This window comes from Pseudonaja textilis, chromosome 4 (assembly GCF_049901715.1).
Source record: "Pseudonaja textilis isolate UNSWEBS1 chromosome 4, rPseTex1.2, whole genome shotgun sequence".
Taxonomy (NCBI): domain Eukaryota; kingdom Metazoa; phylum Chordata; class Lepidosauria; order Squamata; family Elapidae; genus Pseudonaja; species Pseudonaja textilis.
In genome coordinates, this window is record NC_141993.1 from 65,451,452 (window position 1) to 65,463,930 (window position 12,479).

The window sequence follows — 12,479 nt, forward strand, 5'->3', positions numbered from 1 at the left end:
GTGTGTAGAATAATTCAGAAAGAGATGGGTCAATCTGTCAAAGCTGATTTTTCTCACTTTCTCATTTTTGTCTGACACTAAGTTTGGTGATCTCTCCACACTTCAAAAATCTCCTGTTCCCCTTCCAGGAAATGCCTCCAAGTACTTAGTGCCCATTTTATGGTGAAGGCCTTCTTCTCCCATATCGCCCAGCCTCTCTCTGTCGCAGTAAACTTCCGTGATGTATATACACATGGCTGTAGTGCTCCGGTTTTGTTCTCCTGTAACAGGACAGCCCCTATGGCTTACATCACTTGCGTCCGCCTGTAGGATGTATTTCTTCATTGGATCAGGTTGTCGCTAAATGGGTGCTTGAGAGAATAATGTACGTGATGTAACGTTCTCGGTTTGGTTTGGTTACATCACAGCCACCCACTCAGGATATCACATCACAGAACTCAGGAGGTTATACCACAAAACCTCAGGATGTTATAACACAGCCAACGACCCAGGAAATTACAGCACAAGACCCAGGAGGTCACAACAATAGAATTCAGAAGGTCATCACACAGCCCATTACCCAGGTTGTTACAACACAGGAGGCTGATAGACATATAGCCAACACCTCAGCCACACAGGTTCTTACAAAAAAGCCAACCAATCTGCAAACATCAACTCCATCAACCAATCAAGAAATAACAACACAGCCAAACAGCCCACTTACAATAGAGCCAGCACATCACACTTCCCCACCAGTATTTATAGAGAGACAGCAGCTCCAATCACGCTTTGCTCGCACAAACATGAAGCCAAAAGCACACACCCTTTTATATTCTGAAGGAAAATGGATATTTCTAGAGTGCAGCCCCCTCCCTCTTTTAAGTCTCTACTCTTTTCACTCTCTTATATAAGAGTCTTTCAAACCTTGTCATGTTTATCATCCTTTGGGAACCTGATCTGACAAAGTCTGAATTTGGACATCTCTTGGATTGCATGACAGCTACTGTTTCGTAAAGGAATCCATAAACACAACTTTAGCACACCAAGTTATTTTTTACTGCAAAGTGAAGAACAAGCTGCTTTTGATTGGATGCTTCTTGATCTTTATAGCAAGTTTATAGAAGGTCATGCAAGAGTTGGTGGGAAAACTGACATCAGTTCAAGTAAGTGCATTAGCTATAATGATACAATATCAATTCAGGCATTGTCACTGAGCTCATTTTAAAGTGTCCTGTTTGTTTGTTAATCAGATACATCCGAACTAGATGATATAGAGAATTATGACAGGTGTTACCATTTCTAATGATTAATTAAAAGAAACATTCTTGATAATTTTTGACAGCATTCAGTGAAAAAAATGGGGAAAAGTTTTTGCAATAAAAAGTTAAAATGAAAGACACCCAATGATGAGTAAAATGAACGCTATCATTCCATTAGTTTTTGTCAGACTTTTCTACTTTATAAACTTTCAGATATATTGGAGCTGCATCTAGGAAGGTCAAACTGACTGAAACCTCTGAAAGCTGTAGTTTCAACACATCTGGTGTATGTGCATGTATGCCAGGTTGATTTATAAAATAATATCTTCAAAATCAGGGCTAAAGACCAGCTATTCCAAGGAAATAACCTGGGAAGCTAAACACTAAGTTGGGAAAACTAAGAGCAGGAAATAGGCTCAAGATTATTTAAATCTCTTGTAATTTTAAGACCATGCCTTTTAAATCAATTATGGTCTGTAATAAAGGATATTGATCAATATACTTTTTCAGTACATTGTGTTATTTGTCGAATTTCCATTTCTCCACAACAATTGTCTTCAGTAACAAAAACAGATTTTTATTCTTGTACTTACCTGTATAGTTATTTAAATATCTATAAATGTATCTACTAAATCTTAACCTATTGCACCATATAAGCATTTATAGGGTATCTCCTTGCAACTTTCTGATAGCCAGGCAAGACAGCTGACTTGAAAAGGATTTTTATCTTCAGCTCACATATATGGAGGGCAGAATTACCCTTTGAGAATCACCTTCTATTAGAATACAGAATGTCTTTGCAAGTATAATTTTATAATGATTTGAAATAAATCTAGTATCTAATCTTTTGATGTCTATTTAAGAACATGCAGCAGGAGAAGGTAAAATTGCCATACCTGTTTCTCTTTTATTGGCTTAGGAACATTTCATAACATACATTTTTTTAACATGCACAAAAGTTAAGACCCCTCCCCCAAATATAAACTCCAAAAATAAAGTATCAGCAGCACAACATCTATGCTTCAAGGTCTCAGAAGAATTCTGATATTAAATAAGATATTTTATTTTTCAAAAACTGACATCTCAAGTGACTGTCAAACTACAGAAAATATTTAACTGAACTGCAAGATACTTTCCTGTGAATGAATTCTCATTAAGATTTCAGAGAGAAAATGTTAAAATACGAGATTTGGTGTGTAAGATTTTTGGCAGGTAAGATTTAAGCCATTCATTTAATTTCCTTACTGAAACCAAGAACCTGGAAAAAATTACTAAGTCCTGACCTAATGTCAAATAAGAAATAAGACATGGCACATAACTTTGTAGCAATGAATACTAACGGTAACCATTTGAAAGAAGAAGAGGGATAGGTGAAAACTGTGTGATGGTTTATTATGTGTCAGAAAAATAGCTTCTTTTCTTGGTATGCATGCACAGGACATATATTTTACTCAGCATTCTTACATATAGCGTAGAAATGTATCTAGTTTTCCACTTAAATGGGTTATTAAGTATGCTCATACTGTGTTGTAAATGATGACAAGAAAATGACTTTGGAAATATCTTTACCCACTGGAGATATGTCTTCTTGATTAAAAAAAAAAAAGAAATTTAGTTGTAATATGGATTGGGTAGATTTATTCTACTATGTGGTAAGGACTAAAATTGATTTTTTTTAAAAAAAATATTGTAAGTAAACAGTTTTATACAGAATTAGAGGACACATCATTTTCTACTTTTATTTTTCCTTTGAGTCAGTGGCTTTTTGTTTACATGGCTGTGTTCAGATATCAACTAAACTTATGTGAAGAAATAATGTTTATGCATTTAATGCTTCAAAGGCTACAAGAACTCAAAATTTATGTCATCCAATCAATTTCTTCCCTGCCCTATGGCTGTCACTGATTTATTAAAAGAATAATAACAGTAATAATGAGGCTGCTTTTGTTCCCCTCCTTTGATAAATGTATACGGCACATTGATTACATTAATATTCCTTTGTGATCGTTCTGCTTGTAATAAAGCTGTGAAAGATAAACTGTGTTCTATTTCATTCTTTTTCTTCTTTAGAATATAATATATTAAATATATTATATTTTTATTTAGAATATATTAAAATACATTCTAATTTCAGGCAATTTAACACAATTTTAGGGCATTAGAATTAAAATGGACTTTTGTGTAACAAGAATTGACATTTCAGAGTTCAAAGTTGGCACAAAAGAGAAGATAGAGAGAAAAGGTTGCTTTTTAGAAGGTATGCATTCTGTGTTGAATTCTTTAATAAAAACATAAACCAGTCGCTGAACAATTCCCAGTGGAAAATAGACCCTATTAAAAAATGATGTAGTCTATTGGAGAACATGCTTCTGCAGTCAGGGTCAAGAAAAGCCCCAATGAATGGTAGCCTGCAGAGCAAGTGAATTGCTTCTGAAACCTCAGAACACAATGATGAATTTTTTTTGAAGGTCAGAATTTCTATGACAGGCATTTATATTTCTATAAGAGTTGTTTGAAATATGTCATTTTAAAAACACCAGCTTTCCAATCACCTTGATCTTTACGTAAGTGGATTATCATAAAAGAAAAATTGAATTTTTAAATAACAATAATAACCATCTAATTACATAATAATAATATCAACAGATATTACCTTAATGGCAACAATATTTGTGAACTGGTGATGTACTGTATGGAGAACAAAAAGGATGACTGCAGCCATGTGGATGGATTATAGTAGTGTTGGGTGCACTGATGGGAGACTTGAAAGACCAAGTTAGAGATAGATCATGATGGTCTGACTTCAGGTTTATAGATTAGATTGATAGATCTTTATAGAAATGACTCATTCATACTATTTTGGAAAAACAAAAAAAACCCTATGATTTGATGTTAATGCCTTATTTTTCTGCAGCGATCCTCAAACTTGGCAACTTTAAGACTTGAAGTCCACAACTCCCAGAATTCCTCAGCCAGCTATAATAAAAGAATAATAACATATTCTTTTACATTAAAACTCAGTCCTAAATATTTAAAGGTATCATGATATTTTCACTTGAATTAAGAGAACAAACCTTTGTAGACTATAGCAGGCTTTGCATTAACGCATAGATGTCACCAGAAGGGGTAGAACTGAAAATTTCTCTGTTTGGGGAGCCTACTAACTTCTATTAGCTTTCAATAAGTGATACCTATGAAATGAATCATCTTAAAACAATGAAGCATCTGTATAATTTATTTACACCAGTTGGGTTCTTGGCCCCAACATGTAGCAGAAATAATATTGACAACCATATTAAGCCTTAAGTTACAGTAAAATAATTGGATTCCAATCTTAACACAGTGTTATATTTTAATAATGAAGATTAAAGAGTTCTTGGAGTCTTGTTTCATAGAATACCTTGAAAAAAAAGGTACTCTCTGATAAGGTAAGTAAAGCAATTGTCTCTATTAATCTTCATTCAATATTTCAAAGAAGGAAGACTAAGAAATTTGATTCCTTAAAAATATAGTCTAAAAAGGACAATTCCTTTGATGTTAAAAACAATGCTCAAAGCATGTGTAAAATCTGACCTTTTGTCTATTCCATAGACAAATTAAAAAAAGAATCTGCTTCTGATTATCTGTACCAAGCCCAATGATTTTCACTGTTAGTGTAGAGCTACATAAAGCTTCAGAATTTAAATGGGATTAAATGGGATTCTTCTGAAGAGTGAAGAAAGTGATATAAAGGCATTGAGAACCATAAACTTATTTAGGTATATATCCATTTAATTCTCTGAAAGGTCAGAAGAGATATTCTGATTTAAACCAGAAGAAGAATGGATCTCTTATATGTCTATTAAATTTGCCACTTTAGTTTTTGATACTCATTATCACAAATACTTGGACTTCTACAAATTTACAAATATAAATTATAATCAGTGATTCCTCAGTTGAGACTATGGCTGTTAGTTTAATTTTTGCAATGTATTAGCTGTCCATAATCTAAGAAGCTAAATATTTGAGGCTTCAAATTCTGAAGAACAGAACTTATATGTGATTTATTTTTTAAGCATTGCTTAGTGTTCTGTACTAGATTGGAAACTGAAAAACAAATCCTTGGAAAATAACCATTTCCATACTGTTGCCCAAAAAACTGCATTGTTTTGTCCATGTAGTCACCAGGACTGATGTTTAACTCAAAGGAATATTTACATGTTTTGATATTGTACACATGGAAAACACACACACACACACACACACACACACACACAGAGAGAGAGAGAGAGAGAGAGAGAGAGAGAGAGAGAGAGAGAGAGAGAGAGAGAAAGGAGGTGGACAGATAGGCATAGAGACAATATCCTGAACAGCATGGGGGTGGGGAATGTTTCTGAAGGAAATTGTTGTAAACTTTCATTTACAAGTGATTAATTGAATAATTTTTTCTTTTAATAATAGCAAACTTTGAACCCGACTTTCAATAGATTTCTTTATAATGTTTCAGTCAGACTAAAACAACGGAAAAGCCAGGGGATAAAAATCCACATTGCAACAGTTCATATGGCTGCACAGTGAATGTTTTCATTTGCTTTTGAACCAGAAAAAGAAGGAACAGCAACTGAAGCATAATCCAGTCTCCTATGACAGAAATTGATTTCCTCACCTAATATGCTTATTAAAACAGAAGTGTTTATGGCCTATAGCAGTGGTAGTCAACTTAGTCCCTACCACCCACTAGTGGGCGTTTCAGCTTTCATGGTGGGCGGTAGGGGTTTTGTCCCCTACTTTATAAATCACCATTACTGTGGAACCAGTGGGCAGCTAGAGAAAATTTTACTACTAACAGAGATACAAAAGTGGGCGGTAGGTATAAAAAGGTTGACTACCCCTGGCCTACAGTCTACCTTTTCAACTTTTTGGAATGTCATTAGGACTTAGTTATATAACAGAGTTGAACAAGAAAACAAAATGGTGTCATCAAGAATCAAATATTTTTTCCAGTTCAGTTTAGATTCAGCTGCAATACAAACACTACACTGATTCTGGTTGAGGATATTCAGTAACTGAGATGGCACACATAACCAACTAATTCAATAGTCACATATTTTGTGATTAATTTATAAATATTTTAAATTTAAGAAAAGTAATCTGCATTTCAAACATATATACTACGCATGTGTTTATATCATAAAAATAATAATATATCATAATAAATAATAATAAATAGGAAACATTTGAAATGTACAAAATTTGAATGACTATGCATAAGACTACAATGTTTATATAAGCAGCATCTTTAAGAAAATGTCATAAGAATACTTATGAATATATAAGTATATATACCAGTATATGTGTGTGTGTGTGTGTGTGTGTGTGTGTGTGTGTGTGTATGTGTGTGTGTATTCTAAACATAAGTGTTCTAAATATAAATAAGAAACAAGAAAGTGTCCATGATACTTTCTCTATTGAGCATAAATACCTTGATCTTTATTAAAAATATTTTTGATGCAAATATTCCTCACACAATCACTTCTTACAAATGGTTTGAACTCTCAACTAACATCATGGCATCATCTGCATTTAAAAGTGTGCATATATTCATATTTAAATAACCATGGTGGAATTACAGTTAAGATATATACACACCACATATTAGAAGGTTGAAAGCTTTTTCTTTGGTGTTTATAAAAGGTACATTTATACTGAATGTACACTAAACTCTTAGTGTGTTAAGCCTATTATATACAACTTATCTGTTTACTTATGCGTAAGATATATTTATAAGAGACAAGTGACAATACTTAACAAGATTAATATTGTCCCTTTCAAGATAGGTTTATAACCTTCTCTAATGATAAAGCCAGTCGTAACATTTCTTGCTTTAGTTTTCTCCTTTAAGGACTGCAAATTATGTCCCTTTTACCAGAACTTGATGTTCTTTTAAGTTACACATACCCCTATATTTTCTTCCATTTTTCCATAATTCAGTGTGTACCTCTTTAGATTGAAGTAACCTGGTAATTGCTTACTTTTACTGAGTTATGTCTTTCATTCCTTTTCTGGTTTTAGGAAGGAGGAAAAACATTTATTAACATTAATTGTTAGTAATATAGCTGATCAATGTCTTTGGAAGGCTTGTGAGACACTGCTAGATTCTGCTATTCAACTGGATTAGCTTCAAAATTTCATTGCTTATTCTAGTAAACTGTGGTGTTCAGTTTTATCACCTCCAAAAATGGCTGGGTTCTCTTTCAGTTATTTCACTCAATTCCTTTTCTTCATTTCACTGAATTCCACTGAATTCCACTGTCCTTTGATATTTCTATTGTTACCTCTTGGTAGTACAGGTGTGATCACAAATCTACCATATAATATCTCCCTCACTCCCTTGCTGATCTGCTTTTCTGATTCAAATAACTGGGGGAAATTTTGGCAAGCCTCATATACTCTGAAGCAAACTATTTTAAATTGATAAAACAAATGAAGACAATAACTAGAAATATGCCTCCAAAACAACCATTTTAGGTTGAAGGAAAAATATATAAGCATTCTGAAATGGCCTTCATAGTTTCTGAATGTGAACATGTATTGTATAAATGCAACTGTATTTGTTTTTATGTTCTGTTTCAAATACTGGTGCTCAACCATAAAACTGTAAATAGAATGAACCTTACCATTTGAAGGAGAGAATCCATTCAATCTCACCATTTATTAAAGTCATTGGCTGCTGATGTTAAAAAGTAAGGTCAAATCAAACCAAATTTTATTATTTTATCAAAACTTTATTCCTGCAGGTTTCTTAACACTAGGTTTGCCATTGTCTTTTTCTGTAATATTTATCTGATTTCCCAGTCTGTCAGCAGCCCCACAAGTCAAGCACTCCCAGATCCTGATAATAATCAAGAACTTACTTATCTTCTAAGATAACTAATGTGATGTAGTTCTTAAGGCATCAGGCTAGAAACCAGGAAACCAGGAGTTCTTAGGCACAAATTCAGTTGGGTGACTGGCTAATCACTTGCTTTTACCTTAGGAGGGAGCCAATGGCAAACAACTTCCCTAAAATCTGACCACAGTCACAAGGTGTCAAAAAATAAAAGTGTGTGTGTACACTCCTCTCTCCCAAACTTCTGAGTTCAGCTAAAGACAAGTATCCACCCCTTTGCTAAAATCATTGGCTTCTTACATCAGCAACAAGACTTGTTACAACTAAGAAAGTCTAATTCTGTAGGGGTGGAAAAACGGTATTATTTACTTATATCTGTTAACTAACTCATTGGTTGAATATATTATTCTATTACTTGATTGCTTTCTCAGTCATTCTGCAATCATTGATAAACAATAGGTATCAATATTTAAATTAATTAAATGTATTTAAATAATGAAAAGAAGAAACAATTTCCCAGATTCAGGCTCTGGCTAGATCACAGTTTAACTTTTAATAATTACTGTGTTGATTCCAGGCAAAGAAGGCAATGAAGCTTTACAAATTAATTAGGCCAATTTTCTTCTATGTTGGTAACTCAGGACCCTTACTGGGAACCAGTCACTGAAAACAATTGAATCTCTTCCTGCCCTATTTCCCTTTCCCCATTTTCAAAAAAGGCTACAGGTGTACTGCAAAGCTGAAGCTTTGATACAAAATGAAGTTAAAATTTACAGTGTGGTAATGGAAACTATCTTTCCTTTCTAGTTATTTGTGTTATATCCTGCTTTTCCCCCCCTGGCACTCAAGGCAGCATATGAATTCTTTTATAAATAGATGGACGTAACAGAATATGACTGGCCCAGAGTTCTCCAGTGAGGGTTAATTAGAAACTAACTTTCCCCATTTTTAGACCAGTAGTGCCACTAACTAACATACTTGCTCTCTTGTGGCAGAACACTTTATTTTGGAATAGGGAGAATCTCTTAAAACATACCTTGTAGAATATAAACAACAGAATGACAGATCATGATTCAGGTCTACTGTTTTTCATAAATCATTACATAATGGTTGAAAAAACCATTGCTTCTCAAATGTGCTTCCATACATTTATATGCATCGGAGATAGATGCACTGCACTGTTAGTAATAATCCCAATATAACTGTAAACTTCATTTTTCAGAAGATCACTAGGAATTATAAACATCCTGGAACAGCATTGTTTACATTCTGATATAACAAGGTTAGTGAGACAATTTTTCAAAGCTCTATCAACATGAGACTGTGGGACATACTTCTCTCACTAAACAATTTTATCAGTTACCAAGTACTTTCTGACTTATGTCCCTCCAGACATTAGAATACAACAGAAACTTTTTCAGATGCTGTACCAAGCTTTGCACATTTGATTACTGCTTACTGATGGCTTTTTAGAGATTAACGGTACCCTGCTATTCAAATACTCTCCTGTCCTACAGTATATCTATTCACTGACATGTTAACTTCAGAGAAAATTAGTCTGTCTATCCAGAGCTCTCAGATTTTGCTCACTAATGTCAATTTAAATTGGAGAGAGAGAGAGAGAGACTGAGACAGAGAGAGATATAATATTAGTATTCTGAAATTTGATGTAGGCTACTTGAGCCTGAATCTATATTCAAGCACTTTAAACACAGTGAACTTGATCAATATTTACTCAAAACAATCCCCATAGAGTACAGCTTCTGTGTATATACACAGAATGAAATGATGCCACAAATAACCTTTAGATAAGGAGATTTATTACATTTAACCAATGTCATTATACAGTATTGAGTGACAGAGAACAATAATGGAAACTCTGAGGAAACGATCTCTTAATAGTTTCAAGAGTCCTTGAGAAGTTATATTTGGCTCTCTGAATTCTTAAATAGAAGCATTTGGAAAACAGGAAGGCAGGATAAACATGTTATTTATTAGGTTTACATTCTACCATTCTTCCTGGAATTTTAGCAGTGTACACAGTACACATTTATCCAATTCCCCCCACCCCCAACCCTCTCCAAAAAACTTATAATATAAATTGAACTGGGAGTTAATGTTTGGCTCAAGCTAACCAGTAAACATTGAAGGCTACAGTTCCCTCCCCAGTTCTATTCTCCTCCCCACAACCCTCTAAATTTATAATATAGATTGAATTGGGAGTTAATGTTTGGCTAAAGCTAGCCAGTGAACATTGAAGGCTACAGGTCCCCCCAGTCCTATTCCAGTCCCTTAACCATTATATTACATTGGCTGTTGCATTTTGTTTCTGCAGATCTTATTAGTGATTCTGCTACAAAGAGAACCAGGAGACTAATCTAAGGTACCAACAAAGAAAATAACTCTATAAAGTGTATTTTTGCCTTGCTGACTAGTAGCATTACCTGAATTTAGACAGGTTTTTCCACATAATTGAAATCATATGAGATTGGGGCCTGAGCCAATAGGACATCAAAAATGGCGAGACAAGTTCAAAAGGTTTTGTGGGTGGTCATATGCTTGTATTTCAGAGGACATGCTCCTGTTTAAAGGACACTCTGAACGATTTCTTTCTGAAGCTGTGCTCCCTTGGAAGAACTGACTGTCCTCAATCTGTTTTAATGTTGAAGAACTGTAAGAAAGGAAAACAGGAATTTAATGCTGGGTAAAAAGGAGACTCTTCAGGCACACAGTCCATCTGGTCATATCTTCCTCTATTAAAATGAGGTATCTTGTATTTTTATTTAAATTTACGTTAATACTTTTAATCCAAGTATCTTTTCATAGAAATTAAGATATGTAAATCTGATATATGTTTTTGCCTTCTTTTTTAGGGATGCATTTCTTTTTTTTTTCCTGGAAACGTACAGCATGGCATCCAAATGACTGCAGGTTTGGTCTCCTTTTCATGTATTCATGAAGGAAGAAAGCCAAGTATTTTCCTGCTTAGCCAAAGCTGTTTCTGAACTGCAAGCTTAGAAATCCCAGCTTTCAGTGTCTAAGATTATTATTAATATTATTAATGCAAATTTTCTCATCTGTTTGCCAAACTGAAGTTATAAGCTAGAAGCATAGTTCAGGCCACAGTGATGAACATATTTTCTACAAATAGAATTTATAGTTCTCATCTGTAAACTCTGTGAATTCATCTGTAATTCATCTAGAACTCATCTGTAAACTCTGTGAATAAGGCAGGAGGGATGCACAAATGATTCCTCTTGTGGAATCTAGTTTTTTAAAATAGTAACTGTAAATACTTTTAAATAAAGATTATAATTACAGCCAATTAGCCTCTTCATTGCTTAATAAAATGTCTTATTAGATATAAAATTGTATGAACTGTTAAACATAAAGAAGTCATTTCCTGAGTATAAAAATCCATTCAGAGTAGTCACTTGAATGAGGATTTATTGAGTTCCATCACAATAGCATATTATAATTAATAAAAATCTACCAATAATCTAAAATAAGCAAGATTCAAATCACAATCTATACAGCCTGGCTCTCAACTTGCTGATTGACTAAATTTAGATTAGCATTCAAGATGCTGAATTCACATAAAACTATTAATTAAACAAAATTTTTCATGTAGTCCTATTCATAATTGAATTAAAGTGTAACTGAAGTGGCAAAGTAAACAACTTGTAGCTAATCAAATGGTCTGATTTTTCTTTTTCTTGCTCTATTTGATAAAAGAAAATTTAAAAAATGAATAAAACCGCAACAAAATCATGTAATTGCAATAGTAGGTCACATCATATATCATCTATCTTATATCCATTCATATCTATCTATGTACCCATCCATCCATCCATCCATCCAAACTCTAAACCCACTCAGTCTTCTCAATGTTCAGTTGATTTGTTTTAAGTTTGCAGCCAGTTGCCTTATAAATTCTTCAAACTTCTCAACTTTTTCTTTCAAGATCTTTTTTCTGTTTACCTTTAAAAGTGTTTAAATAGCCTTCTGTCAAACTTTTTCTGCAATAAATCTGGTGAAATTCTGTTACCTGTAAGTTGCTGCATCTTTCTACCTCTTTAGCAGCTTCTCCTCTGGTTGCTATGGTGAAAAAGTGAAAGTATGTCAATTACTGCAGTGAAAGTAAAAAAAAACAGGCTTATTTTTTTACTGTTTTGATCCTTTCTGCCTCTAGCCCTTTAATCCCAATTAATTTTCTGTAGTTAGAGTCTTGCAGTTGAGCACTTATTATCCTTATCTTCCTGTTTTAATAATAATAAACAACCAGTATTCCGGCAAATATCTGGTCTTAGTCCAGATCTTTGTGTGAATACTGTTTGATTTTGCTATCTTCACTTTCATTAGAAAAAAACATT

At 33.7% G+C, this 12,479-nt stretch overlaps 1 long non-coding RNA gene across 1 annotated transcript in view; it reads left to right on the forward strand.

Annotated features, from left to right (window-relative positions):
• Positions 1 to 1,048: 1,048 nt before the first annotated feature.
• Positions 1,049 to 12,479, forward strand: part of LOC148125872 (uncharacterized) — a 40,012-nt gene continuing 28,581 nt past the window's right edge. The window contains exon 1 of the long non-coding RNA XR_015743710.1: positions 1,049 to 1,142. This is a non-coding gene — a long non-coding RNA (uncharacterized LOC148125872). The remainder of the gene's footprint in view (positions 1,143 to 12,479) is intronic.